Below are 24,965 nucleotides of genomic sequence, written 5' to 3' on the forward strand. Positions count from 1 at the left end.
CTACAATGAACACAAATAGCAATTAGCCAAGAAATCCATTTATTCAATTTAGTAGCAAAACAGAAATTGAAGGAAGTATACAGAGGGTGTGGAAGGTGGGAGGTGGCAGTTAGGTAGCACAGTGGATACAGCTCCATTCCTGGAATCTGGAGGACCTGAGTTCAAATCTGTACTTGGCTTCGTCCTAGCTGTGCAACAATGGGCAAGTCACTTAACCCCAATTACCTAGCCCTAAGCACTCTTCTGCCTTAGAATCAATACTAAGTATAATGTACTTAGTTTAATATACTAAGTATATATTAAGACAGAAGCTAAGAATTTTTTAAAAATAAAGAAGAATGTGTACCAGACAATACAGAAGAATGTGTACAATGAAAGGAACTCTCCCATTGGAAGTAAAGTGATTCAACTCAACCTAGATTTCACAAAAATGTTCCATAAAGTCTCTAGTGTAGCTAACTGGGAATAGGGATGTGATGGAAACTGCCAGCTCCTCTTGAAGTGAAGTTGGTTTCATTCATCTCCTCTATTTCAGAGTTGGGAGCCAGAAAGGCCTGAAGTCTGAAGAGAGACTCAGCAACTCAAAGAAAAATTCAGAAAATGCTTAGAGATCTACTAAAAGACTCAACATTTAAAGAAAACTCAAAAGCTCTCCTTCCTCCTACCTGCAACAGCTCTAACCAGCCTCTCCCACAAACTCCGGGTATTTATCTCTACCAGTCAGGAGAGTGTGGCATACCAAAAAGCTTTGGAACTGGAATTACACTAAGACCGGACTGATGTGTTTGACAGGGAGTAGTGTAAAAGTATGTCTGAAAAAGTAGATTAGAGTCAGATCCTGGAGGGTCTTGAATCATGAGTCATAATCCAAGTTTTATTTAGCAAGTGCTTGAATAGGGGAATGACATGATCCAAATGGTCTTTTCCAGGATTACTAATGTATAACTAAATATATTAAATTTAAAATGATTACTTCTAGTCTGATATTATAAGCATCTGATGACCATCCCAAGCAAGAAGGCTTTGACTCTTACTTTGCCAATTACTGAAAAATGTTTAAGTTGAATGTGGGTTGAGAACAAATCCTAATTCAAACACAGCATCATGTTTTGTTTCAATTTTAAACCTCTTACCTTCAATCTTAGAATCAATACTAGGTATTGGTTCCAAGGCAGAAAAGTGGTAAGGGCTAGACAATAAGGGCTAACGGATTTGCACAGTCATCCAGGTGTGACTGAGGCCTGATTTGAACCCAGGAACTCTAATCTCCAGGTCCGGTTCTCTATTCACCAAGTTACCTAGCTGCCCTCTTACAGCATCACTTTTTAAAATCAAATAGTATAAATAATAATATAAGAATTTGTATCTCCTATTAACTTTCATTTCCAAGGGACTTGTGTCATTGTTCTTATTTTTCAGGAGAACAAATTGAAAAATGGAAACATTGTGGTTGTGTCTGTCATGATACTAACACAGCCAGTGAAAAATTCAATCAAACCATTTTGGGGGCATCTATTTCTTGATTGGATTCCTTCTTCTACATAAGGCCCATCTTCCTTATTCTTGCCACTAGCCTTTGAGAGTATTAAAGTATGAAACCTTAGGTTGGAGTTAGACTTTATGTGCCATGTTGAAAAAGCTATATTATACACGGTTTGAGGAAAGCACAGAAAAATATTAGGATTTTTTTCCTGAACTTTACTAACCACATTGAAAATTTTCAAATTTTCAAAATAGTTCATTTCATTCAAATAAGTTTTCTTTTTCTCTTTCCCTTCCCCTCTTTCAACTCAGCAGTCAGTTTCAAATACACTCTAAGAGAAAACCATCTCTTTTATTATCAAGTAAGCTATAAATCATGTTATTCCCAGAAATATATCCCCATCCCTATTAGACTTCCTTTCACAGGACATTCTGATCTGTCTCACATTCACAATTCTAAGTATTGTTTTCCCTGGCTGTCTCTATCAAGTAAAAGGCTCTATTGCCTTTTCTCACACCCTAAATGTCAGAGAAAAAAAAAATCCACCAGCACTTACTCCTCAAGTCATTAGCATAGAATGAGGAGGGAATTTCTTCTTTTAATAGGTTGGGGATTTGCCAACTTTCAAAGGACTTTTAAGATTTGACTCAAAGAAGCTTAATATTTACTTCTAATTGAAAATATCTAGATATCTCCTAACAATTACTACCTCCTTCCAAACTGATGAATTATTTGATGTTTGTGTTCTTAGTAATTAGAGTGGAATCTTTTTTTTAACCTTTCCAAGTTTCGATTCTTATTTGTTGGACAGAGAAACAATAAAAAATATTGAGTAGGGAAAGCTAATCTGTATCGAGGGAATTTTAATAAATATTATAACAATAAAATGCACAGATTTCTTGAGGTCTTGCCCTGAAGTACTTAAAAAGCTGTTTTTGATAACAAAGCAATATATATCAGATGCATGCACTGAAGAGTAATGAGGTACTTTGTAAAATACTAAATAGAATTTCAAAAGAGAAAGAACAGAATGGTGAGGGTGAACATTCTGGATAAAAATCAAACAGCAACTATCAGACTTTCAGTTGAATTTTGGAATCATGTGGTATCTTTTACAATAAATCAATCATAACACATCTGGTAGCCATTCTTCAGGGACCTTCATAGAATCTCTTTAATTTGACCTGGAAGTTACAAAGCTGTCAGAAATTGGATAAATGTGACAAGACGACAGCTTTGTCCACTTTCTAATGCTCTTTTTAAAAAAATTAAGTTTGGGCTTTTCCTTTCCTTTCATTGTAGGGCACACTCTCCTCACTACCCCCAGCATTGATCATAATTTTCCGGTACCCTAGCTAAACTCTACCCAGTGTGTAACCTTCATTTTTTTTTACTATGATTAACATATACCCCAATCTCAAAAGAATAAGCTATTATCAATTCAAGTTAGATCACCGGCCAGAAAAGGAACCTATCTCCTAACCTGAGAATTATACTATCTCCTAACAGGAATTATATTAAATAAAATTTATAATAAATAAATAAATAAATAAAAATAAAATATATATAAATAAAATTTAAAAAAAACTCTTTTTTTGCAAATAATTAGAAACTAAGGAATGTCTAACAAATGGAAAGTGGCTAAACAAATTATGGGATATAAAAGTAATACATAATTATTGTATCATAAGAATTGACAAGAGATATAGCTTTGAACAAACTTGGTGAGGCTTATATTAATTGATATAGAATGGAGAGAAGAGAACCAGGTAAATAATTTATACAAAAGGCAAATCATTTTGAAAGACATAAGAACATACTGATTAAGAATGCAACGACTATAACACTTCCAAAGGATTCGTGATAAAATTCACATTCTGACAATGAAGTGAAATTAGGGTGCAAAACAAGAGATATTTCCAGACATAGCTAACTGTGCATATTTTCCTTTTCCAATTTTTTTTGTTGGAGGAATATTGAGAGAAGGCAGAATTGAGACTAAAAAAGGATTATCATTATTTAAAGAAGAAAAATAAAACAAAAATATCATTGTTAAGATATTTTAAAATTCCAGAGGAAAACAAATTAGATCAGTAGGAAACAAAGAAGAAAGACAACTATCAAAAAATATTGAATTTGTTATTTAGTTAGAGGGAGTATAAGCTCTTTAAGGTGCAGAGCTAAAGTCCCATGTGCAAGCTTCTCCTCTAGTTCTGCTTTGCATATTAAAATACTCATCTTATTGAGTATATAAGAGTTTACAGAAAAAAAAAACTTTTTTAGATTTTTCAGTCAATACATGACTCTGGGTCTTATATTGTTAATCATTCCTTTTGTGTAAAGGCAATAAATAACTGTCCCATTCTTGATTCACACTATATGTGGAATACTTATTTACTTGAATCTTTGAGAAGATCTTAGGCATCTATAAGTAATTTTCCTCAAGATGCCATGATGATTGGGGGATGTAAAAAGTCAACAAGGAAAAGAAAAAGAACCCAACTAAACCCAATGAAAACTAAGCTACCCAGAATGGGACTCAGTCTCATCACAGTCTTAGTCATAGGTTTAAAGACTCCTCAAGGGAAATGGGAGGGCATAGTGGCTTAGTCCCTAGGGCCCAGATCTAGTTATAATTCTTCCACGTAAAGAATATTTAAATCAAAACAAAATAAACAAAATGCATTTAAATATAATTAAAGAGGAAGGAATAAAATATATTACCCTTCAGCTTAATCCAAGATAGTAAGAATTGCAAATGATATTTACAGATAAGACCAAAAAAAAAAAGATAGAATCAAGAGAGACAAAGAAGGAAACAATTTTGTGCCTAAAGACTCCACTGAAAATTAAAAACAATCAAAGTAAATGTATATTTTTTTCAAATGGCATAGTAGCTAAGAACTTGAAGGAAATGCTAAATTTAATGCAAAAAGATTTACGTAATATGATAATTGAACTTGATTCTAAGTTGCCTCTTTCAGACTTTGGTAACTACCGGAAAAATAGACAAGAAGAAAAGGATGACTCTAACCTGAATATTAGGAGCATTGAATTTTATAAGCACATAATAATATTCATTATGTCAAAAATAGGACTTACTATATTTCCCATAGATTCCATCTCTCTTCCAGTCTTCTCTATTTTTGTTGAAGCCACCAGATTTCTCTCTCTCTCAGGTTTGCAACCTTGGCATTATCATTAACTCCTCACTCTCCCTCATTGTACAGCTCCAGTTATTTGCCAAATCTTGCTGATTCCTTCTCTCTAACATCTCTGACATTTTACTCATGATCCTCTTATATAACCCACACCTTCATTCAGGTCTTCAATACTTTACATCCTGCCCAAGTCTCCCTCTACTCCAGTCCATCTTTTATCTAGCTACCAATTCCTTGCTCAATAAACTCCAGTGGATCCCTATTGTCCCTAGGATAAAATATGTCTCTATTGAACTTTTAAAGTTAATAAATGTTGATTGACAATTGACTTTACAACATGACCTCAACCTATCTCTGTTCATTATATCCACACCTTTGTGGGTATATTGTGATCCAGCCAACTTAACCTTACCTTTGTTCCTCATATGGCATTGCATCTATTTTATCTTTAGTCTAAGCTATCCCCATTTCTAGAATGTACTTCTCTCCAAATATACCTTAAAGAATCACTTTCTTTCTTCAGGACACAGCTTAAAAAGTATCTTTCTCATGAACTTTCCTCATAGTGCTCTTCTTACAAGATACAACCTTGTATCTAACTACATTGTTTTTATTTGTGTTTATTCTCTTTACATTTATTCTGTATATGTATTTGTTATATCCCATCATTAGAATGCGAGATCCTTCAAAATGGGAATTGTTTAATTCTTTTTATATCTATCACCAGCACACAACATTATACCTGGCACATAGTGAATGTTTAACATACATACACACACACACACACACATACACAGAGACAGAGACAGACACATACAGAGAGAGAAAGAGAGAGAGAGAGAGAGAAGGAAAAAGAGAGAGAGAGAGAGAGAGAGAGAGAGAACTAAGAGAGAAAAATAAAGGAAGCAGTACAGTCAAGCATCTTTCCATAAAACTCCTCCAAACAGATCTAGAAAATGGAGCTATTTGATTTATGACAGATAAATTCAGAAAAAGTTATGAGTCATTCATCCAGTCCAGTTTAGCACAGGATGACCCAGAAGCATGCTATGCCCAGGAAAATGTTGTACACTGGAATAAGAGGAGATCCCAGGACCATCCAAGAGCACTGTTAAACCCTTACTGAAACACCCCAAGTGTAAAAAGTACAAACTGGAAGTTTTGTTCAGTCAGTTTCAAATCACAGATATGAGGGTGACTGACAATACTTGGGCACAGGAGTAACTTTCTGGGTAGAAAGGCCCTAAACAATGTATGGAGAAAGGAGAAAATTCAGAAACAAGCACCACAAATCTAGTAAAAAACAGTGTTTTGGTTCTAGATCTAGCCTAGCTTACAGAGGAACCCAGAAATCTCAGTTCAAAGGGAAGCCTACAATTCTGTCACTCATCCAACAGAACTTTCCACCTGCCTGATAGTAACTGAAACCAACAAAATTCTACTCATGCTCTGACCTAAACTCTGACGCCCCCAAATTTACCAATTTTAGACCAAAGGGACAGCAATCAGCATTCACTCTGGATCAGACCCTTTTAGGAGCAATGAAATCTTTCAGATCTCTAGCTTGTCCCTGAAATCCTGAAATAACACAATAGTCAAACCACAAGAACGAACCAACAGAATCAGACCAGATATTGTCCTAAAATGTGGCTGAGCCTAACCATACTATCAAGTACAAAGTCAATAAGTAGGCTGAAAGAATGAGCAAACAAAAAATAATCCCTCCTTAAAGAGGTATTTTATTATGGTGACAGAGAAGCTCAAGACAAAAAAAAAAGGAAGATTACTGCAAAATTACAAGCAGTCTCAGAGAAAAACAGAATTTAGGCTTAAGCGCAACTACAATTCCTAGAAGAAATGAAGAAAGAGTTTTTTAAGAGTTTAAAATACTTTTATAAATGTAATGAGAGCTTGAAGCAGGAAATGAAAAGGAAATGAGAGTTATGGAAGAAAGAGTTGGAAAGGGACATTAATATCTCGACACAAGCAATAGAATACCTTGCATCAGCAACAACATCCTTAAAAATTAAAATGGACCTAACAGAAGCTAATGAATCTATCAGACAATAAGAAGTATAAAAAAGAATGAAAATTTAAAAAAAAATAGAAAATATTTCATAGCATAAGCAACTGACACAAAAACTAGATCAAGGAGGGGAAAACATTTAAGAATCATTGGAACATCTTGATGCTATGACCAAAAAATAAAATAAAATAAAAGTTTAGACAACCTATTTCAAGAAATCTCAGAAGAAAACTACCCAGGTGTCTTAGAATCAGAAGGCAAAGTGGAAATAAAGTGAATCCACTAGTCACCTCCTGAAAGAAACCCCAAAATGAAAACTCCCAGAAACAGCATACCCCAAAGAAAAATACTACAAAGAAAGAATTCAAGTACTGAGGAACCATTATGAGCAATCACCACCAAAAAGAAGTGGAGAGCCTAAAATATATTGCAGAAGCAAAGGATCTAAACTTACAAGAACTACTTAGCTGCAAAAATTTAGCATAATCTTAAGGGGGGAAATTACTCAATGAAATAGAGGTTATGCAGACATTCCTTACAAAAAGGCTACAATTGATTGGAAAAGAGAAAAGATATTTCAAATGCTGTTCTTTTATAAAATGTCCATCCTTTCTCATTGTTGCATAGACCCAGGTTTGCCAGAACCAACATTTTTTATTGTTTGATTTTCAAAATACATTATTTCATTCCATTCTGAAGTCAAATTTCCTGTTCTTTTTACTATATGAAGGCCTTTTTTTCTTGGTTACTTTCATAATTTATTATTTGTCACTGGAATTATTGTTTAGTTATGCATCTTAGAGTTTGCAGCATAGGGTTTTTTTTTTCATTTTTTCTTTTTAATAATGATCTGTGTGTTATTTCAGTTGAAACTTGTTTTCTATGCTTGGTAATTCTAGGCATTTTTCTCATGTTATTTCTTAGAATGTTGTTTAAGTTTTATTATTTGTCTTCTTCTGGATGGCAAATGATCCTTTAACTTCCAATTAATTTTTAATCTTTCTATTGCCCTTTGTTGAATGTAATTTTATTGCCTTGTCTTCTGAGAATTATGCATTTAGTATATTTGCTTTTCTGAAATTGGTTGGGAGTTTTTATGTCCTATTATATGGTCAGTTTTTATGAAAGTACCATGTACTAAGGAGAAAAAGGTGTATTCCTTATTATTTCTAATCACTTTTTCCCCAGAGTTCTATCATATCAAACTTTTCTAAAGTTCTATTACCTCTTTAACTTCTTACTTGTTTATTTTTTGGTTAGATTTATCTGCTGAGAAAAAAAGGTTGAAATTCTTCACTAATAACATTTCACTAGATATTTCTGTCTATAACTCATGCAACTTTTCCTTTAAGAGCCTGGATGCTATGTTATTTGGTACATATATGTTAAATATTGATATCATTTCATTGTTTATGGTGCCTTCATTTTGATACAATTTCCTTCCTTATCTCTTTTTATTAGATTAATTTTTACTTTTGCTTTGTCTGAGATAATAATTGCTACCCCTGTTTTATTCTTGTTGTGTTTTTAACATTAGCTGAGGTACAGTAGATTCTGCTCCAGTCTCTTATGTCTACTTGTGACTTCCTATTTTAAATGTGTTTCGTGTAAAAAGCATTTTCTGGGATTCTGCTTTTTTATTTCACTTTGCCATCCTTTTCTGTTTTATGGGTGAAGTCACCTCATTTACATTCACAATTATAATTATTAATTGTATATTTTCCTTCATGTTATTTTCTCCCAGTTTATTCTCTCTCTCTCCTTTTTGTCTTTCCTTGCTCACAAATGTTTTTGTTTTTGGTGATCATCTGCCCCAATCCATGCACTTTTTTATCCATTCCTTCCCCCCACCCCACATTTCCCACTCCACTTATTCTCCCTACCTTTATACTTCCCTATTGGTTAAGGTAAGTTTCTATAGATGACTATATGTGGATGTTATTCTCACTTTGAGCTAATTCTGATTAGAGGAAGGTTCGAGCATAGTGTCCCCTCCCCAATTCTTCTCTTCCACTGTATTTGTTTCTTATGTGTGCCTCTTAGTGACAGTTTACTCCCTTCTATCTCTCCTTTTCTCCCCATATGTTCATCTTTCTCATTCCTCCTTTTTTTGGTGGTGATGGGGATATTCTCACATCTTATTTAGCTTCCTTCCTTCTTTCCATGCATACTCCCTTTCATTGCTCTATTAATGATAAAATCCTTAAATATCTTAAGTGCTTTATGCATCTTGCATACTTTAAGTATCTTAATTATTTCAATTATCACCTTCCTAAATATGAATGTACTCAATTCAATCTTAGTGAAACCTTTAAGTTTTCACTTTACTATTAAATACTTCTCCTGAGTGTTGAATTTAATCATTGTATTTTCTTTTTAGCTTTGGTTTTTTGGTCAGGAATGTCTGAAATTCCTCTGTTTCAATAAATGCCATCTTTTCCCTCTGGAGATTTATGCTTTTTTTTTTTGCTGGGTATGTATTTTTTGGTTGTAGTGATTTTCAGAATACCATATTCCATGCCTTCAAAACCTTTAATGTAGAAGTTGATATGTCCTGTGTAATCCTGACTATGATTCCATGATATTTGAATTATTTCCTTGTGGGTCCTTGTAGTACTTTTCCCTTGGCCTCAGAGTTCTGGAATTTGGCTCTCACAGTCCTGGAGTATTTTATTTTGGGGTAGTGACTCCATTTATATTTTTCTCTCTTATTTGAGAATATCAGGACAATCTTCCTTGATTATTTCTTATAAAATGACCTTTATGCTCTTTTTTTTTAATTGTGGCTTTCTGGTACTCTAATGATTCTTATGGTACTCTAATGACTCTCTGGTACTCTAATGACTCTCCTGGATCTACTTTTCAGGTTGGTTGTTTTTCTGGAGAGATATTTTAGATTTCCTTCTATTTTTCACTTTTCTGTTATTGTTTCCCAACATCGTATGCTTCTATTTGTTCAATTCTAATTTTTAGGTATTTTCTCCTTTTAGTTTTTATGTTTTGTTTTCATTTTGGTCAATCCTCTCCTTTAAAGAGTTGCTTTCTTCAGGGTTTTTGTTGTTGTTGTTGTTGTTGTTGTTGTTCCAATTTCCATTTGGTCCAGTCAGTTCCTTAGGGAGTTGTTTTCTTTGATGTATTTTGTTCCTCCATTTTCTTTTGGCCTATGCTAGCTTTAAGGGTGGTCATTTCTTTAGTGATTTTTTTTACCCACTGAGTTTTTCTATCAATTCCCTTGTTATTTGATTTTTAAAACTTCTTTTTAAGTTCTTCTAGGGATTCTTTTCAGGCCTGGCATCCTTTCACTCTTTTACTCTTTCCTTTGAGGCATCACATGTTTCATTTTTGGCATTGCTGTCCTTTTCTGAATTTGTATATTGGTCTTCCATGAAACAAAAGTAGCTTTTTAAAGTCAAGGATTTTTTTGTCTTTTGTTCATTTTCTAGTTATTTTTTTACTGTTACCTTATCTATATGTTGAAGTTCTTCTCTGTTCCTGGGGAACATCTGCCAAGACATCTTGAGGGGGTAACCCAGCTGACTTGCTCTGGAAAGGATTGCAGCTGTTTTGTCCAGCTAGATTCAGCAAACTGTGTTACCAGTTCCCCTGTTGTTTTGTAGGCAGGCCTGGTCCCTGACCTGCTGTTTCTCCATCCCTGTCATGTGGCTTGGACTAAGGAGGTAGGTCCTCTGCTCCGGGCTCTGCTGCCTCAGGTACTCTGCTGCTTCCCTGCCTCAGATACTTTGTTGCCTCTTAAAAGTATGTAGATTCCTGCCCTTTGCTTTTGTTACCCATGTAGAGTGACTTGGGCTGAATTGCTTCCCCACTCTATTGCTTTGCTACCTCAAGTGCTCTGTTGCCATGGGGGAGTGAGCAAGTTTCCTGGCATCTCTGATTTTGCTGACCACATTGAATGGCTTAGGTTGAGCTTCTCATACCTAAGCCTTCTCATATCATTTCTGTTTTCTATTCTACTGTGTCCAGTACCTTAGTCTGGGTTCATTTCCATTCTACAACTTCACTGCTTGTTGGACTGTTCCAAGTTCTGCAATTTCTCACAGATGCTCTGTTATCTGGGCTATTCTCTTTTCTTATTCCAGTGAAATGTGTACCTCCTGCTTTCCTTTGTTTTGAAGTGATTTATTGTGTATGTGTGTATCTGTCTGTATGTCTGTCTGTCTGTCTTTAGGGATGAAGAGAGCAGAACATCCTTTACTTAGCTCTCAGCAGTCAACTTAGCTCCCAGCATGCAACTCTACCCCCTAATGATCCTTTAATTGTTTCTATATGTCCTCTTTGTGTTCATGTGTGGTTTTATGCTGCTGCTTTTTGACTTGTCTTTTCCCACATTATCCTTTGCTTCTATATAATTCTAATTTCATTCATTTATTCTTTCTGATGCTTCTTTTTTTGCTTTGTATTTGCCACTATGGATTCAAGTTGTTGTTGTTTTTTTAATTCTGCTAATTATTTCTTCTGGGCATGTCATAAATTCTGTCCTTTGGTCCTTTTTAATATTTTTTAATGTCATTTCTCTCTTAACATGTTTAGGAACATTCTAAAGTGGTTTTATCTTTTCTTGGGGATTCAAAAGTTTTTATATTTCATTGTGTATTAATTTAATTGCCTTTGTTTTGTAATATTAACTTAAAATGTTTACAGATATTTAGTTGTCTAGATAAAGATATATTTGCAGATGCTGAAACATAATGAAGTGAGAAGAACCAGCAAAATAATTTGTACCATAACATCAACTTTTAGTGGTAAATTGACTTGCAAATCAGTTAGTCATTTTGAAGTAAATTTTATAGTCATTGTTTTTTTCTATTTTTTTTCTGAATCAGTTCTCTAAGGCTAATTACCCCAACTCTTACTTCCATTGGTTGGTCAGACTCTAGAAGAGGGCTGACTACTTCTCTCAGGGTTCAAGAGATAAAACTGACGGGTTAGTTTTTTCTAGTAGGACATTCATTATGGATTATTCAATTGATATCAATTTTCCAGAGTGAATTAGCTTTTTTACCAAGGGATATGTAATGAAATCACAGTAAGAATATTTGGCACAAGCATTCTCTTCTAAAGCAGATGACATATCTCACAAATATATGCAGAGTCTGGGGGAGGCAAAGCCAAGATGACCAAGTAACAGGAAGAAGGTCACCTGTGCTCCCTAAAATGATCATAATATATGCAAAGACCTAGAAAACTAACAGGATCAAGTCCTGATTAGAAAATTGGAAAAAAATTACACTAATTCATATTTCCAACCAAGGTCAGCATAAGGAGACAGATGGAGGGGTCTTCAGAAACAGAAGATAAGGTAGAGCATGTTGCACAGGGAGTAGGTGAGGAATCAGCCTGTGAACTAAATCTGGCTCTCCTCCTACTTTTAAATGGCATGCAAACCAAAAATGTTTTTAAATATTAAAATAAAGTTTTATTGTATATTTAAATGTAAAAAACATCCTTAGCTTACAAGCCATACAAAAAAAAGCCAGTGGCAAACTGAATTTTTCCGTCAGGTTACAGTTTGCCAACTATTGGCCTAAGGTTATGAACTAGAGCAAAGAAAGGGCCTAGATGCATATGCCACCTACCCTTCTCTAACTTATGCAGAATTCAGAAACAGGTGCCAACTGGCAGCTCTCTTGTTCACTTTCCATTTCTGGGTGATACATTAAGGCAGATGGACAAAGAACTTTATCCCAGGATTAAGAGCCTTTTTAGGTTCTAAGCCATATATTGATAAAACAATATTCTTTTTAAAATCTCCTTCTCTTACTTCCCCCAGAAGTACGTTTACTTATTTTGTATAATTCCACTAATTTCATCCAATGGCTAGTGTAATTTCTTTGTTAAAACCTCATTTACATATATGATTCTATTGCTTATTAATAATAATTTTTAAATCACTAAATATTAATGTTTAGAAGTTTAAACATACTATATAACTCAGAATTACTCATTTTATCTCTTTTTTTAAACTCAAATAGAACTAGAATGCTTGACTTATTTAAAACAGGAATCCAAGGGAGAGTCAAGATGGTGAAATAGCAGCAAGGAAATCCGAGGTCTCTCTGAGAATCCTCTCAAACCACTCTTAACACAGTGCCTCAAAATGAATAGTGGAGTAACAGAACCAACAAGGGGATGTAATGAAATAATTCTCCTGCAGAGAACAACTTGGAAGGTAGGCAGAGAGGATCTCTTTCCTTGGGACAAGAGGGGAGGCAGAAGTAAAACCATGCACAAAGGAGTTCAATTTCTCTGTACCCCACTGCTAGCTCTAGGTTCTGAACCTGGGCACAAGACAACTTTGAGATCCCAGGATGCCCCCTAAGCCAAAAGAAGAGTACTCTGAAGTCCCAAGCCCTGACATAAAAATGCAGTGAGGCCCCAGGCATTAGGGCAAAGTAGCTCTCAGTGCTCTGAGCTTTTCAAGCCATAATCAGTCCCTAAAGGAGATTAAAACAACAGCAGCAGGAGGTGGCTTCCAGAACTCTCAGCCCACAGACCATCATACTATTGGAATAACTGAAACTTGCAGAAAACCAGAACTAGAGCTGAGAGTAGCAGCAAGGAAAAAATGAAGCTTAAGAAAGTTCACTCTCTTCTCTGAAAAGAGAGCTCACCTTTAAGATAAAAGTCCCTCCAAAAAAAAAGGGCTAAGAAAAATGAGCAAACATAGAAAGAAACAGCTAACCAGAGATAATTTTTTATGAAGACAAATAAGAAGAAGGTACTGACCCAAGTTGGGGACAGTGACATTAAAACAACCACACACAAAACTTCAAAGAAAAATGGGAATTGATCTCAGGCTCAAGAAGACCTCAGAAAGGGATTAAAAATCAAATAAGAGAGGCAAAAGAAAAATGGGTAAAAGAAATGAAAGTAATGCAAAAAGAAAATAACAGCTTAAAAGGTAGAATTGGTCAGATAGAAAAAGAGGGCCCCCAAAAAACAAAGAAGAAAAGTTTCATAAAAAGCGTAATTGACCAAATGGGAAAAAAAGTTCAAAATCTTATGGGAGAAAATTATTTCTTAAAATTTAGAATTGGGCAAATAGAAGCTAATGATTTCATGAGACATAAAGAAGCAATGTTAGAAATTCAAAAGAATGGATGAATAAAAGAAAATTTAGCTCACTGAAAATAGATCTAGGAGAGACAACCTAAGAATTATTAGACTACCTGAATGTCATAATTTGAAAAATAGCAACTTCAAGCTGCCTGTGAGCACAACCTGCAACACCCCAGAGAATGGAGGAAGAAAATGCTCAGTTTGGGCACCTGGAAAGAGGGAATGGGCATGCCAAAATGTCCTCAGGTTCTGTGAAGAGGAGGAAGGAGCAGCACCCATCCCTGTGCCAGTGAGGCATGTGTGCCAATACTTTTCCAACATTTATCTAGGTAAAATGAATGAATATTTAGAAAAATATGAATTGTCCAGATTATCAAAAGAGGAAAGAGAATACTTAAATAATCCTATCTCAGGAAAATAAATTGAATAAACCATCAATGAACTCCCTAAGAAAAAAAAATCCCAGGGTCCAAAGGATTCACAAGTAAGTTCTATCAAACATTTAAAGAACACTCAATCCCAATATTATGTAAGCAATTTAGGAAAATAAGCAAAGGAGTACTACCAAATTCTTTTTATGACACAAATATGCTGTTGATACCTAGACCAGGAAGACCAAAAACAAAGAAGGAAAATTACAGGCCAATTTCCTTCATCAATATTGTTACAAAAATCTTAAATAAAATATTAGCAAAGAAACTATTGCAATATATCACTAGGATTATTCACTATGACCATGTGGGATTTATAGCAGGAATGCAAGGCTCATTTAATATTAGGAAAACTATCAGCATAATTGACCATATCAATAACCAAACTAACAGAAATCACACACTTATCTCAATAGATGCAGTATACAACACCCATTCCTATTAAAAACACTAGAAAGGGGGTAGCTGGTTGGTGCAGTGGATTGAGAGCCAGGCCTAGAGACAGGAGGGCCTAGGTTCAAATCTGGCCTCAGATATTTCTTAGTTGTGTGACCCTGGGCAAGTCACCTAACTTCCATTGCCTAGCCCTTACCACTCTTCTGCCTTGGAACCAATTCACTGTATTGATCCTAAGATGGAAGGTAAGGGTTTAAAAAAAAAACTAGAAAGCATGGGAATAAATGGACCTTTCCTAAAATAATAAGTAGTATCTATCTAAAACATCAGCAAGTATGATCTACAATGGGGATAAATTAGAAGCCTTATCAATAAAATCAGGAGTGAAGCAGGACTGGGATGCCTATTATCACACTATTATTTAATATTGTACTAGAAATGTGTTGAATATGGTGAATTTGGAGAATCTTAGAGAATCAAGATGAAAAAATTAATAACCTTAGCAAAGTTGTAGGATACAAAATGAACATATAATAGTCATCAGTATTTCTATATATTACCAACAAAGTCCAGCAGCAAAAAAATAGGAAGAGAAATTCCATTTCAAATAACTCTAGACAATATAAAACACTTGAGTATCTATTTGCTAAGACAAACTCAGGAATTATATGAACACAATTACAAACTGCTTGTCACACAAATAAAGTTAGATCTAAACCACTGGAAAATCATTAATTGCTCAAAGGTATCCAGAGCTAATACAATAAAAATGACAATCCTACCTAAATTAATTTACTTATTTAGTGCCATACCAATCAAACTACCAAAAAACCTCTTTAATAGAACTAGAAAAACTAATAACAAAATTCATCTGAAAGAATAGAAGACCAAGAATATCAAGGGAACTAATGAGAAAAAGTGTGAAGGATGATGGCCTAGCGGTACCAGATTTTAAACTATACTATAAAGTAATATAAACAATATTATACTAAGTAATAAAAGGATAATTCAATGGAATAGATTATGAGTAAAGAGTTCAGCTTTTGTGTTAAGAAGTCTCTATTTGACAAAAAAAACTGCTGGGAAAATTGGAAAACAGTATGGCCAAAATTTGATATAAACATAAGGTCAAATGGGTATATGATTTAGACATAAAAAGTGATGCTATAAGATCAACAGGTGAATATAGAATAATTTACCTGGCACATCTATAGAGAAGGGAAGAATTTATGCCCAAATAAGAGTTGGAAAACATTATAAGATGTTAAATGAGTAATTGTGACTATATTACTTTAAAAGGTTTTGTACAAACAAAACTAATGCAAAATATTAGAAGGGAAATAATAAATTGGGAGAAAAATTTTATAACAAATTTCTCTGATAAAGGTCTCATTTCTCAAATATATAAAGAACTAAGTCAAATTTATAAAAATACTAGTTATTGCCCAATTTAAAAATGGTCAAAGGATATGGATAGGCAATTTTCAGATGAAAGAAACAAAGCTATAAATTATCATATGAAAAAGCATTCTAAATCTCTCTTGATTAGGGAAATGCAAATTTAAAAAATTCTGAGGTACCACTTCACTTCTAGTAGATTGGCCAATATGATATCAAAGTGATAAATATTTTAGGTGATGTGCAAAATTGGGAAACTAATGTATTGCTGGTGGAGTTGTAAATTGTAAATTACATGGAGGGCAATTTGGAACTGTGCCCAAAGGACTAAAAACAATGTATTACCTTTGATCCTGTAATACCATGACTAAATCTGTATCCCAAAGAGAAAAAAAATAGGGGTGAGGGGAAAATGATCTACTTGTGCAAAAATATTTATAGTTGCTCTTCTTGTGGTGGCAAAGAATTAGAAATTGAAGAGATGTTCTTCAACTGGGGAATGGTTGAAGAAATTGTGGTATATGATGGTGATGGAATACTCTTGTGTGGTAAGAAATGATGAACAGGATGATTTCAGAAAGAGCTGGAAGAGACCTACTTGAACTGATTCAGAGTGAAATAAGTAGAACCAGGAAAACATGGTTCACAATAATACTAATATTGTGGAATGATCAACTGTGGTAGACAGCTACTCTCAGCAAGCAATGATCCAGGATAATTCTGGAGGACTTAATACAAAGAAAATATCCACCTTCAAAGAACTTTTGAAGTCAGAATGCAGATCAAAGTATATCATTTTCATTTTAATGTAATGTATTTGGGTTTTCATTTTCTTGTTTTGGTTTTATATGATTATTCCCTTAAAAATGTAAAATATGTAAAGGTGTTTTGCATGATAATATATGTATAACCCAGAACAAATTGCTTGCCAACTCCATGAGGGTGAGAAAAGAAGAGAGGAAAAGAGACAATTTGAATCATAGAACTTCAGAAAACTCATGTGGAAATTTTTATTACATGTAATTGGTAAAAATAAAATATCGTTGTAAAAAGGGAAAAAAAGAAAACATGAATCCATACAATTTATCTTAGACCTTTTTTTGGATTACAGAACTAGATGCTAAAACTCTCCTACTGACCTAAGAAACCCCCCAAAAATCAAACATAAGAGCTTAATTCCTTTGTTTTGATGTGTGATAAAACAGCACTACCCTAAGAATGTAGGAAACAACTCTCATTTCCAATACTTTCTTGTATTTGGCCTCTCAGAAGACTTATCTAATAAAGATGAATTACTTTTAGACGTATTTCACATTTGATCCACTCTTGGATCAACAGAGTTGACCATATAGTTGAATCTCCCCCATCTCTTATGGATGTCTTGCACAGATTTGCCCTGTCCCTGAGGTTCTTGCCCTTTTTAGGTCCTCTACATTTCAGGGTCACCCTTAATTTGAATATTCTTTGTTTCTAATGATATAGAGAAGATGAACTTGTCCCCTCATAATTACAGTATATGTCCAACTGGAAGAAACAGAACCATTTAACTAACATGGTAGCTATCTTGAGTTCCTGGATAAAGATAAAAGGGAGTCTCCATTGAGTTTCTACAGAATAAAGGGACAATTCCTAGGCAGAGGCTTCTAAAGAAGCAGATTTACTATCTTTCCTTTATAGATCTTCAAAAGAAGGCTGGAGGCAAGAAACATTGAAACAGTGAGAAGGTGGAAGTATAGGACGAATTTCAGTATTAACTCAGCTCATAGGCTTATTCTTAAGTTATCTTACGACAGACAATCCTTACTGTGAAGATTTGTTCCTCTGACAGAGATGTCATTGATGGTTTGGCTTTGATGTTTCTAGTGCAGCTACAGTTCATTACTGCCCCTCTTCAAGAGTAGCACTTTGTACTCTCTCTGATATATAATCCTTTGCATCCCTACCAAGAAATAAGGTCTTATTGTCTCCTTCCAAAAATGTAGTCAATGTAGATGTTTCAAATATTAATAGTCCAATAATTAGCATGAATGAGTAGTAATCTTCTCTACCTACAAAGAATACCTATTTCATATTTTCTGGGGACATTTACAGCCATCATATCTGATAAAATTTGTTTCATATTATAGGGCATTTTTATAATAAGATTTATTGAAACATGCTGTTTGGGTTCTTTCATTGGTTGTATCCATCAGATTTTTCTTCTCTATTGCTTTTTTTTTGTTATTATAAAACCCTTCTCCTTCCCTTCTCAGAATCAATACCATGTATCACTTCCAAGTCAGAAGAGTAGTGAGAGATAGGCAATAGAGGTTAAGTTATTCATTTTTGCTATGAGATAACATATTTTCTTCTATTTTTCCAGTCTTTTGACCTTTTAAAAATATTTCTTGTTGCCTTATTAGAGGTACTGAATCCTATTTGATCCATTTGAATTTTTAGGAAGTCTGTTTCTTGGGAAAGTTTTCATGCCTCTTGTGCCAAACTGTTAATTCCCTTTACAATTCCTTCTTCCATGACTCATTTATTTTTCATTTTTCACTTAAATTGTCTCATTCTATTTACCAAGACATTTTAAACTATTTTTAAAAACTCTTGCTTCATATCTTTCAGGAATTCTGGTTGAGTCTGTGTACAAGTGTTTTTCTCTGAAGTTTTGCTTGTAGATGTTTTGTTGTCATTCTCTTCAGTGTTTGCATCTTGAGAATCCATGTAGTATGATGGGTCCTTTGGTTGTTCTTGTTGTTTGCCTATTCTTCTAGGTTACTTCCTCACTTCAGACTTGGTGTTAGAGGTGGGTTCTGTTGCATTTCTAGATGAAGTATCTGTGCTTGTCGGAGCTTTCTTGAGATATTGAGTGTTGTGTTACTCCTGGGTATTAGGGACAGCCTGGGGACCTACAAGTTTTCAGTGTTCCCAAAGTGGTCTGGTCCAGAGCAAAGTTTGATGGTTACCCCATTACCACCCCACTATGCCCTATCCCCAGGCTGAGCCTTGCATGTTTCTGGCCTGGGTTCTGGCTTGAGCAAGAGTAGATTGCTACTAGATTATGCTCCTATCAGTTCTTTTGGCCCAAAGTGGTAGAATTTTAGGCTTTTTGATCTAGTTATTCCTCCAAAAACTGGGCTATGCACTGGAAATGAGGCTTGCTTTGCCCTTGACATTTGACCCATACTACTAACATTCCTCCAACTCCTTCTAACTTCTGAACTTTCTTTTTTCTCTAGACATCTTCCAGGGCCTCCCCACTAGGGAATGTTACTGTTGTATATAGATTCCCTTCTTACTCTCCTTTCAGTATGCAACCTAAGAATGGGAGACAAAGTCATCAGAGTACCCAGGTGTGGATCTTGGGATGGTTCTGTCTGAGTGTGGACTCAGACTAAGGAAGTCTGAGACTTTCTTTTTGCCCTAGTATGCAGTGTTTCCCCACGTGCAAGAGTTCTCCTCATAGAGTACACATAGTGGCTCCTCATTGAGTGTGGCTTGACCAGTATGGTGGGTGAAAGATGAAATGATGAGCTTCTAAGCATAACATTTTATTAAACAATGCATGCCAATTGACTAACAAAACAGGATCAACCCTGTTAGCCTTAACAGAAGACAGATTTTTATTCATTCAAAACAATCAACCAATACAATTAAACAGTATCCAAAATTAGTCAGTCTGATTTCTAATTGGAGGAAAAATTGGAGTCTTTCCAAATTGGAAGGGGACAAATAAACAGGTGTAATTCCCCCTGAAATCAGAAAAGGAGTTATGCTGCCCCCTGTAAGCATCTGCATTCAATCAAATGAAGCTGGAAACAACACCTGATGTGGGGTGAGTTTTCAGATAAGACATATGGATTTGCTTGAAGTGTATAATTGTGAGAATACTCCTTGCAACAGTCTTCAGATCTTGTTGGGTTTCTGTTTGGCATAACCAAAAGGTCTTTAGTTAACTGTCTCTAAGCAGTAGGTAAAAATAGTCCAGCTTCTGGTTCAAACAATGCAATAAGGTTTTCTCACAAATCCTACAACTGAATAGTTTTCTCACAAGACGGAAACTGGACTGGCCCTATAATTGAATAGAAAAGGAACTGAGCTAGATCTAGAATTGTGCCACAAGATGGAGTCAATATGATTCACTCAGTTTGCACTACCACTTGCTGTTCTGTTTCCCTCATTGGTCACCAGTCTCTGAAGACTTATACTAGGTTGGCTGAACAAACGAAGTCTGTTTCCCCATACTTATGAGAGATAAAGGACATGCTTTTTCCCCCCTGAATTTCTCAATCCTATCAGTCCGATACATTTTCTAGATCTATTAGGAGGAGTTTATGGAGAGGAACTTATTGTACTGTTTCCACCATCTTCTGTTATTTAGGCTTTTAAAGTCCAAATTTTGACTCTACAGAAACAAATCTTTTGTGCATAACAATGCTAAAGAACTAGCTATGAATTATGCTATCTAGGTGGTTTTATTTAACCTCCCTTCAGTTTCATTTTAGGAGTACACTTAAAAATCACACAGACTGTTACAGACAATAGAGAGATAATCTAAAAGTCAGGAACTCCAAAAGTCCAGGAACTCTGCTGTGTTATTTTGGGGAAATTATACAACATCTCAACTTCCAAGTCAATTTTCTGAGACTGTGAGCTATAGATCAAGTGTGAATTTGTATTGATCCAGGGAGCTCCTCACCTGGAAGAAGTCTGCTTTAAAAAATGTTAAATAAGTAGATTAGGCCCTTTAGCTTCTATATTCAAGGGGTGCACTTAAAAAATCAAGACACTCAGATATCTTACAGCAGTTGGAGAATGATTTTTTAAAATTTCTTGTTTTAAATTTCAAATACTAGGGATAAACTCTACCATTTCTATCTTAGTTTGTCTTGATTTTGTGATAGAACTATAAATCTTTATCCTCCCACCTAGCTAAACTCAAACTTTTGTATAACACCAATTAATTCAGTAAACACAAATGTGTCTCTAGTCAAAATTTGTAATTACCACTTTTCCTTTGTATAACCTTATGATGGGCCTGGGAGAAAATCTGTGTTCTCAAAAACCATTCCATCAGGGCCCTTGACTTGGAAGTGGTATTTAAGCATGTCTCATGACATTTGGCTATTTGGAATAATTGGCAAGTGGAGTTTCCTGTTCCTGATTGATCTTCATGAGAAATTCAGTTGTTAATTTAACTTGGATCAACTTTTTGGTGAATAGCATGAGAGTAGCACATCATCTATTTGAAAACAATCTTGTGTTGAAGATCAAATAACAAGAGGAATATTAAATAAGTTTAAAATAATGTTTTCATTACATGGCCCCATTTACAATTATTATTACCAACTTTGAAGGCAATGTAGTATAGTGAATAGAGAGTTGATCTCAAGAGTCAGGAAATCATGGGTTCAAATGCTGCCTCTGGTACATACTTGGCAACTTGTCTCAGTACCCTGGGAAACTTTTTTTAAACCCTTACTTTCTCTCTTGGTATAAGAATAATGGGAAGGGGTAGGCAATCAGGGTTAAGTGATTTGGTCACATAGCCAGGAAGAGTTGAATCCAGATCTTCCTAACTCTAGCCCTAGCACTATATACATTGTGCTGACTGCCTTTCCCTGGCAATTCTTTAAGATTGCAAAAGAAGGTGCTGATCTACACTGATATTTCAGCAATGAAGTTCAGCACTCATGTCAATGAAATCATAGATCTGTTACAAAAAAAAAAATATATATATATATATATATATTAGCCTGAATATGATATTTCTATTTTCCATATTCACTTTATTTGGCTAGTACCATTCAGTAAAAATATGTTTATTTCCCCAGGGATTTCTAATTGCAGATACAAGTAGAGAAAAGCAAGGATCTTGTGGTCAGAAGATCTAAATATAAATCTCTGCTGCTTACCATCTATGTGATTTTTACTCTTACCTTTGGTGAGGCTTAATTTCTAGCTTGACATCCCAGAATTCTAGTAATAACATTTTCTTGGATTTTTCTATTTCAGTATACCAAATCTGTACCCCACCTGTAGTTCCCTTTTTAGATGGGAGGTAAAGAATAAAGGGACATTGGAATTATTTTCTCAGAAAGGGAAATTCCAGGTGTAAACCCACTTTTACCAGTGAAAATCAGAAATTTCTTTGTGACTTGTACTCTTAGAGAGTTTCTTCAGGATCCTGAAAGATTAAGTGACTTGCCCATGACCAAATCAGTCAAAATATGTAAGAAAAAGGACTAGAACCTCTGGTTTTTATTGCCAAAGCTGATCCTCCATCCATTATTCCAAATTATTTTTCACATACTCAGTTAATCTTACACTGAATTTAAAATATCTAATGAAGAATATGCAAAGTTCCTCAATAAATTAATATTTCAAAAATTATTTTTCTTGAACATTCTATTCCATTATGATATTTTTTCTCCTTCCCTCTGCAACTTCTGATGACAAGTGACCATAGCAACCCTTTAAATATTTATAAACTCCCTTTGTGAATGAAATAATAGCAAAATATTGTTCATTTGTACTTTTAGCCAACTAAAACCTCCCTCTCCTAGCTACAAACCTATGAATCCTCTATCTACAGTATTGGCACCATCAAGACTTCTACAGAGGATGAGGTTGTTTTTTTTTTAAGAGGGGAAGCTAAATGTTGTGATTTCAGAATGATTTTACTAAAAAGAGTGAAATGTGATAACACATTTAATCTGAATCTACTCAATAGGTGAAAAAGAAATTATAGAAATCTAATTTGCAGGCATTCGGGCAATTTCTTTTCATATTTGGTGAATATGAAAACAACATGAAAACATGAAAATAAATTATTAATGAAAATAAATGACATTTTATGTTTTAGATTTTGCAAAGCTTTTAATCCTTTTTTCTTTCTCTAACCTTGACAAACACCAGCAAGCATGAACATTTTCATGTACAAAGAACAGATAAGGAGAACTGAATAGGCCACTACAAATCCCTACTAAATACAACTTGTTTCCTTTTAAAAATATGTAATTAAATCAGTGCAATAGTTTCCAAAGTATCATATTTTTCTTTTATGAATCTTTTTCTTATTAACATATCTGTGAGCCTGGAGTCAAAAGTATGACCAACTCCAACTCCAGTTTTATAACTAAGGAAAACAGGATGTTCATCAATCTGTCCAAGGAAGATACAGGATTCAAATGGAAGTTTTCTAGTTATAAGAACAGTGCTCTTTGCATTATATGATACCCTTCTCTATATAAATGGAGAGGAAAGAAGGGACTCTAGTCAATTGAATTTCACTCCAGTCCATTTGATTAAATTACAGAATGCAAGGGGTGATGAGTAATAGAAACAGAAAAAGAAAGTATTGATAAAATTATGAAATGTTACAGATAGGATACAGAAGGTATTAAAAATTTTTAATGAGATGTAAAGTTTTTATACTTTAACATGCTTTTATAAGGAATAAACAAGTTTTTCAATAAAAGGTACGCAGAGAAAGTTGATTTCTTGGATTTAAAGAAAAGAAAGAAAGAAGATCCTAGGGTCCCTCCCCCATCTCCTGTGCTGAGATTCAGGAGGCTGCTGGGATATCAGGGTAAGGACTCCAGACCAGAAGGAGTACCTTGCTTCCACAGATACTTGAGGCTCAGGCATCTGACCACAGCTGGCAGGGAGGCAGCTAGAGGAGAGGAGCAGAGAGAAGGGCAGCCTGGTCACAGCCTTCAGCCACCACTCCTCCATCTTGGACCTCTGACTTGGGAAGTCTGGGCCTCAGGACACATAAAGCTCTGCAGATCAGCTCAAATGGCTTAATTCAGTCTATCAATAGTGCATATAAGAAGCCTTCAGAGGGCAGAAAAGCTCAATCTCCAACACCCATTCCCCACCTACTGTGCTGAGACCCTCAGTAAAAATCCAGCTGACTGGGATCCCAGGGCAAAGGCTAAAACCACAACAGAGTACCTTGGTACCACCACAGGAAGCTCAGGGCTTTGATTTGGTAGCTGGCAGGGAGGTGGCTGACAGAAAGGAAGAGAGGAAGATGATGGTAACTGCCTTCAGCTTCTTCTGGCAGCTGGGGAAGATCTTGCCTCAGGGCACATGAATACAACAGGTCAGCTCCACCAGTCTAATGCAGTTAACCAGAAGAGCAGAAAAGCTCAAACTCACAGACCCAGAAAATAAACAGAGGAGCAAGAATACAGTCAATGACAGGTGGGAAAGAAGGAAAAATATGAATAAACAACAGAAAAAGAAAAAAGAAATTGCAATCAGCAGATTCTATCTAGGTAATGAACAAAGAACAAATGGAAGAAAGGAGGAACAAAGAACACCAAGCAAAAACTCAGAAGTAACAACAAATTGGACTTGGGCTTTAGAAGAACTCAAAACACAATTCAAAAAACAATTAAGAGAGGATAAAGAAAATTGGAAAAAGAATTTGAAAAACAAAATAAGTCATCTGGAAAAAGAGACACATGAACTAAAACAAGAAAGTAGTGTCTTCAAAGCCAGAACTGATCAACTTGAAAACAAGGCAAAGAAAGTGAAAGATGACCTACAAAGAAAATAGATCAAAAGGAAAAGGATGATCAAAAATCCAGGGATGAAATGCAGTCTTTAAAAATTAGAATTCAACAACTAGAAGCAAATTACTTCACAAGGCAGCAAGAGTTTATAAAACAAAATCAAAAGAATGAAAGAACTGAGGAAAATATGAAATATCTGATTGATAAAGCAACAAACCTAGAAAATAGATGCAGGAGAGAAAATTTAAGAATTATTGGACTACTGGAAAATCATGACAAAAGAAAAAGCCTGGACATTGTAATAGTTAAAATTAAATTGAGGCTGGTAGTAGCTTTATTACATCAAAGTAGTGATAGTGAAAGAGAAATATAGGAAACAAGTAGAGAGCAGTTTAACTAAGTACCCTAATTGCTGTTCTAATGGTGTGCAATGGCAATCACTCACTAACCCAGTTTAGCAGTCTGGACTGCAGTAAGTTGCCA

This window comes from Monodelphis domestica, chromosome 5, assembly GCF_027887165.1.
Source record: "Monodelphis domestica isolate mMonDom1 chromosome 5, mMonDom1.pri, whole genome shotgun sequence".
In the NCBI taxonomy this organism is placed as follows: domain Eukaryota; kingdom Metazoa; phylum Chordata; class Mammalia; order Didelphimorphia; family Didelphidae; genus Monodelphis; species Monodelphis domestica.